The sequence below is a fragment of the Chenopodium album genome, chromosome 12, assembly GCF_948465745.1.
Source record: "Chenopodium album chromosome 12, dcCheAlbu1.1, whole genome shotgun sequence".
NCBI classification, from domain to species: Eukaryota; Viridiplantae; Streptophyta; class Magnoliopsida; order Caryophyllales; family Amaranthaceae; genus Chenopodium; species Chenopodium album.
The window spans coordinates 50246920-50254070 of NC_137845.1; positions in this window are offsets into that span (position 1 = coordinate 50246920).

The following is a 7151-nucleotide window of genomic DNA, read 5'->3' on the forward strand; positions in this document are numbered from 1 at the left end:
AATAATGCACGTTGTATTTTATTTAAACAAAATTTTGACTAACTTTTTTTTTTTTTGAAAAAAAACTTGGCAGGGCACATGCCCTACCAGGACACAACGTGGCTCCGCCACTGAGCTAGCCTATAAATACCCCTTCATACCTCTCACATTCTCACACCAATTCTCTTGTTTTTTTACTCTTCTTCCCTCTTTTCTAAAGAAAATCAGCCCGTACATCTTTGAATCCAATTTTCGGGCATTTTTGTTCAGTTTTGGGGTTTTGCTATTTCACAGAAAATTGTTCCTCTCGAAAAATCCTTGAGGTTAGGCTCAAGAATCACCCAATTCGAAGTTATATCAAAGGAGTTACAGCATCTGTAAGTTCTGCCTATTCTTTCCAATGCAAATCCAATTCTTCTCTTTTCCTAGGTTTTCTATCTTTTCTTCTTCTCTTTTCTTATTTAATTAATTATAATTATTATGAGGGATTTATAAAAATTATTATAACTAGTTTTAATTAAATAAAATCAGATTTTTAATTATGAGAAATTAATTTAAAAGGTTCATGTACATTTAGTTGGGGGTTTTTAATTTAATTATTGCGATTATTTGTTAACCTTAGGTTATATTTATTTGTAGGGTGTGTTCGATCAAGATTCTTGAGGTTCCTTTTGTGTGATTTTGCTAAGCAAGGATCAAGGTACGTTAGGTGGTTAGATACCTTGAAAGTGATTGGTTTGAATAAGCATGTTGAATGATTTTATGATGATTGAATTAAAGTAAATTGAATTATGATTTATGAAATAAAAGCATGTTTAAATAAATTGGTTTTGATAAATAAATTGGAGTATTGATTTTATATCATGTTTTAAATAATTAAAATTATCATTCATGTTTAAAAGGTTTGATTTTGAAAGTATGTGAAATTAAATAAAAAGGAGTTTGGATTATTATTATTATTATTAAAAGTTGGAATTATTGGATTTAAAGAGGATTTGTTGAATTATTATTATTAATGCTTTACAAGCATGTTGGTAATCCCACTATGCAGATTTGGTTTATTGATAAGACCTTGGACTTTGTATGACCGGGTCTTTTCTCAAGAATAGCCTTGTAACATAAGGAGACTAGCTTGGGGGGTATGCACACTTGGGTGAGGAATTGGTTTTAAAGGAATTGGATTTTAAAGAGAAATTGGTTTTATTGAATTGACTATTGATAATAATTATTGAAATTGGTTTTGGAATTTTTAGTTGGAATTATTGGTTAAATTATTGGAAAGGATGGAATTGATTTCAAAAGCATGTTTGCTAATAAATTGAGTTTAATTATCTTGCACTTATCGTACTTAGCATATTTTGCTAATCCGTATTTCTTATTTTGTTTTGGTTCGCCCTGTTTACCTTAATAGTAAGCAGTGTTGACTAATTTCAGGTGGAGTCAATAATTGAGCATATGGATTTCCGGGAATGGTTTCACCTAGATTAGGAAATGTTGGTTTTTATGTTTATTTTTGAGTACTCATGACAAAGGTTACTATTTATAGTCTATTATTATTAAAAGAAGAGTATTGAAGTTTTCCGCTGCAAAGTATTGGTTGTTTAGTAAGTTTGAGTAGCCTTGCGTAATCACGCGGCGGTAATACACCTAAGTCTATCTCTACGGTATAATTATACGTATTCTACTGATATTTCCGTAGAGGGAGATTTGGGGGTGTTACAATTTATTTCAAGTTAATTTACAAAATCATTGTCAATATCTAATAAACTTGAAGAACAAAATAGTGGTATTTTCTCAATTTTGTTTACAAATCATTTTTAACTTTTTTTTCCCCAAATTTATTTTTGATTTTTTCATTTGGAAATTATACATTTCATATTTTTTAACCAATTATCATTTATTTTTTAGTGTAATTCTTTTTTGGAATAGAAGATTTGTATAATTTTGTTAAACTTTATGAAGATTTTTATTTACTTTAAATAATATACAATATTTTTAGTTTTTGTTACATTTCATATTTCCTAAATATTAAAAAAAAAATTATTTATTTTTAAAATTTTGTTTTCGAAATATATTTACACTTTCAATAATATACAATATTTTAAGATTACTTTATAATTTATTTATAATTTATTTTTCTTATAAATTAAGATCCTAGTTTATTTTATATATATTGATTTTAAATATTAGTTTTCAATTTTTTTTTTGTTTTAGGATTTTGAATTTAGTCATCTTTAAAAGAAAAATTATTTTTTGAAAAATTTTATTTATCTTCTAATAAAGAACTGTATGTATTTTAAATTTGATTTTTTTTTTCTTACGGTATTTATTTCCCAAATTTGTTTTTGAAAATTCATATTTTTAATTCTTATTTTTTGTGAAATTTGTTTTTATTTATTTTCATATGAATACACCATTCTTCAAAGATTTTAATAGTTTTTTTTATTTTCATTGTTTACAGACTTCTTTTTTTCGTTTTCATTTAGAAAATCTCTTAACTTTGACTTTGCTTCTGATTTTCATTTACAAATTTTTTAACATTGTTTTTGTAAAATTTGGATTAAGATCTACTAAACTATGTTTTTAATTTGGATAATTTTTTAATTTACGATTTAAAATTGTTTTTGAAATTATTTTTACAGTTTTTTTAAATATTATTTTGTTTTTTTATTTAAAAAGTCTAATTTTATCTTAACATTTGTTTATGAGTTGATAAAATTCATATTTGGCTTATCTTGAATCTTTGATCATGTATTATCTTTTCTGTTTTTAATTCATTGGTTTGGATTTATATTTTTTGAATTTTTTTTCTTTTATCTATTTCTAAATTTGACAATTCTATTTTTTAAGATATTTTACTCTACAAGATACTAATATGTTTATTTTATAAAGTGTTTTACCCCCGTCCCTTGGTCATATTTTGGAATATTTTTTACTCTACGAGGTCACTTTTATTACTAATTTGTGTTTTCTAGTATTTTCGTAGATTTGGTATTGTTTTATAGGAAATTGTAGATTTGGACCATTTTTCCCGAACTTATTGGAGCCACTACGAGCATTAAAGTAGGAGCGCATTCATATGACCATTTTCCGTAGCCCAAGATCGGTTGGAGTTTTCAAACCAGTTATTAAGGGCTCGGTGAAGAAGAGTTCGAGGCAATAGACCGAGCTATAAAGACCCAAGGAGGAAACCCGGATTTGGGCCAAGAGAAAATAGCCCAAATCGAAGAAGCTCCCTTGCCCAAGGGCCTTCGCCCTACCGGGTAGTGCTTCGCCCTAAGGCGCGCCCAGGCGGGCGAGACAGAAGGAAGAGAAGCAGCTCCTTACCCGAAGGCGCGCCCGACCGAGCGCGAGTGGAGACCCTCTCAGTAAAAAGGCAAGTTCGGTCGGGCGGTGTTTTGACGTTTTTTAAGTTAGTTTTAATTAGGAATTTGGAGCTTAAGTATAAATATGTTTTTTTAAGCTAGATACGACGACGTCTTTTCATTAGTTAATTTCTCAAGTTTTAGTTTTAAGTTTTGGATCATTACTCTTGTTCTCTCTCTACACTTTTGGTTTATGCAATTCATTATTTCCGTCTACTTTGGTAACGATTTCTTCCCCTTTTATTTTCAGTAATTTATTTGCTTTGATTAATTATGTCTTGTTTATTTTCCTTTCTTAGTTTAGATTTTAATTTGTGTGAGTAGTTTTATTTCTAAAGTTCTGGGGATCCATAAATAATATGAAGGGGTAATTTGTTATTGTCGATTATCAATGCTTTAGTTGATTTCCTATTGATTGATTTAATGTTATGTAATTAGATTAGACCTGATTTAATTGTATGAGTTATGCAATATTGATTCGAGATTCGAGAAATGAGAATTGATGTTTAGGCTTAGTTTCAATAGGTAGGTTAATTTATAAATGGTTAAGTAAATATTCGAGAGATGCAATTTAAAACCGATAGATTAATTATGTGATTGTAATACGTAGCGAAAGCCCTTTATGATTTAATTGGTGCATTGATAATTGATTGTTGTGTTTTACCCTGCAATATTATTTATTGGTGAATTTATACCTATGCTTTGATTTATTGATTTCTCCTTAGTTTAATTATTTTCCTTAGTTTAATTTTCACATAATAATAATTTGGTTACTTAATAGTTTAGATTATATTAATTAATTAAGAATAGAAAGACTGTTTTCATGTGGATTTGACCCTACTTCCCTATATACTTTAGTTAGAGGACTTAGGTAATTGTTTTGATTAGGAGATACGACTTTATCCTGTCAAATACTATTTGTCTTTGATGCACTCGATTTATTTTTTTTAAAAAAAAGTTTTATGTTTTTCATTTTGGTGCTTCTTCCAAGTATTGTTAAGTTATTTATTTATCAATTGTGATTTTGTTGTGTTTTGCAGGTGAAAATCCATTATTCAACAACTACACAATTTATTGGATGGTAGCTACACCAATTTTCTGAGAAGAAATTGTAATAATTTAAGATTCTTTAGCTGATTAGTTATGTACAAATGATTATTTATTCCTTTGCGTTCTTAAATAATTACAATCAAAATTGAAAGTATTAGTGTTTAATTATGCTTAATGATATTTTTTATGCATAAATAAAAATATAAACTATTCTTGGCAGTCAATAAACACACATATTTTTTGGGTGTTTTTATTTAATTAAGAATTTCAACAACTCTATCGTTTAAATGCGTTGATATATACTTTAATAATTTTCATTACATGCTTTGTTACTCTTATATTGGTAGATAGTTTACTTTATGCAATATGTATCTTTCCACACATGATATGAAGTTATACAACTTTTTAATTAACAAATGAAAATTATAAGTAGTATTTCTACGATGCAATTTATATTTACATATAATTTGATTAAAATGAAAATTTTTTAACACACCCAGGTGTACCATGCTTGGTATACTAGGATGAAAATCTAAAGCAATATTTTTTTTTTTTTTGAAAAAAGAAATAAATTTTTAAATATGTCTTCCTTAATTAAAGGAATTTGTTAATTCTTTTCCATATTTATAGCTTCCAAAATATTAATCTCCATAATTTTCTCTAATTTAATTTATGAGATCTAGAGAGAATTTTTTTATAGAGAAAAAAAGTTTACATAGAGAGAAATAATATTGCGTGGTAAATTCCATCACGATTATGTTCAAAGATCTCCTATTAACGCTTATAAGAATGATTTTTTGAGAATGAAAGTGAGATTCATGAGGAATTCGTGACCCAATTAAGGTAATTTTAGATTTTTTTTTTTAAAATTTCATAATTTTGATGTTTGTTGATGATAATTTATATTTGTTCATTGATCCTTGTTAACAAATTTGTTATTGAAAGTATCTACTTTTCAATTATTTTTAGTTTTTGCTTTTTTTTTTTTCTATATTTGAGTTATTTTCAGAGGTTGAAGATGATGTTTTTCAAACTTTAATTAATGTTCTTTTATTTGTTCAATCCATATTTTTTTAAATGAAATGGAATTTGTACTTTTTAGTCTAATAAATATATGTTATTTAAGTTTGAACTATATATTCTTTACATTACCAATTATGTTCTTTAAGGTATACGTAAATTAAAAATGTTATTTTGGTTTCAATAATACCAATAATGTTTTTTTTTACTTAATAGTATGTTCTTATACTTTCATACTCATGTTCTTTCACTTTTTTATTTTTAATTTTTTGAGAAAAAGAGAGTATTATACGTAGACATGTTTGTCTAGTTAACCCTTAAATTATTATTATTATTATTATTATTATTATTATTATTATTATTATTATTATTATTATTATTATTATTATTATTATTATTATTATTATTATTATTATTACTACTACTACTACTACTACCTCCATTAAATATTAGTTGCAACTTTGGAATATTTTTTATTTTATATCCCACAAATAATACTCCAAAGTTGCAACTAATATTTAACGGAGGTAGTATTATGATTTTGTATCCACATTTTCCTAATTTATCCTTATGTTCTTTTAAGTTTTTTGAATTTATATTTTTTTATATTAATTTAGAATATCATCTGATAATTATGTTTTTTTTCATTTTTGTAATTAGGATTACCGAGGTTGATGACGAGAACGAAGTTTTTGGGACAATGATGGACTTCAAATATAAAGAGCATCCATAATATTGATAAAGGACATACATGTTATTAATAAAGAACATGATACTATCATGTAATGAATAATTCATTTATTAACCACTATGATTAAAAGACAAATTTTAAATATAATTCACAACAAGCGATGAACGTTATGGGATAGTAAAAGTACATTACAATTACAATTGATGAACAAGTGGTAGTAAAAACCATTTGTTTAAATATATTGTGGTGTTAAAATAAAAAACTTTTTTTTTTGTTTTGTTGTTGTAGTGTTAAAAAACCATTTTTGTGTTTTTTTCTGGTGTTAAAATCCAAAATTTCCTATTTAAAATAGTTTACCGAAAGATCGAATAAAGAACATATAATATCTGATATAATAACGAACATGCAAAAATAATAATCTATATTGTTATTATCTAGTTATAAATTACAAACAAATATAAAGTACATCATATTTTTCGATAAAGAACATTATTAAATCATCCAATGAATATTACAACAGATACACATGATCATAATTTAAACGACCATCACAAGATCTAAACTAATTAAATATAAAGAAAGGATTTTTAAGTGAAATATATGAAAGTTTTTTTTTTTTAATATAGGGATATAATTTTAGGGTTTTGCTATACATAGCCCTTAAAAAACAACAATTTCATAGTATTCATGCTCTTTTTCTTATTCCAATGGAATCTAATATTATTATTATTGAATTAAAAAAAATTGATTTATTTAATGTAGTGTTATTGATAGGATAAATTGTCATAACACTACATTTAATAATGCATTGAAACTAAGTTTTTTTGAAAAACAATAAAAAAAAAACCACTAACATGATATTAAAGAGAAAAATTAAACTCCTGCAAATATTTTTTTTTCCACATTCTTAAAAAAAAACAACATTTTTGGTTAATATCCTACCACCGCTCAGAAAAAAAAAAAAGAAGTTAATAACCATCTATTAATAAGTAGTACATAAAAATCTCCATTTCACATCTTCATAACACATCTTGATGTAGTCCAAA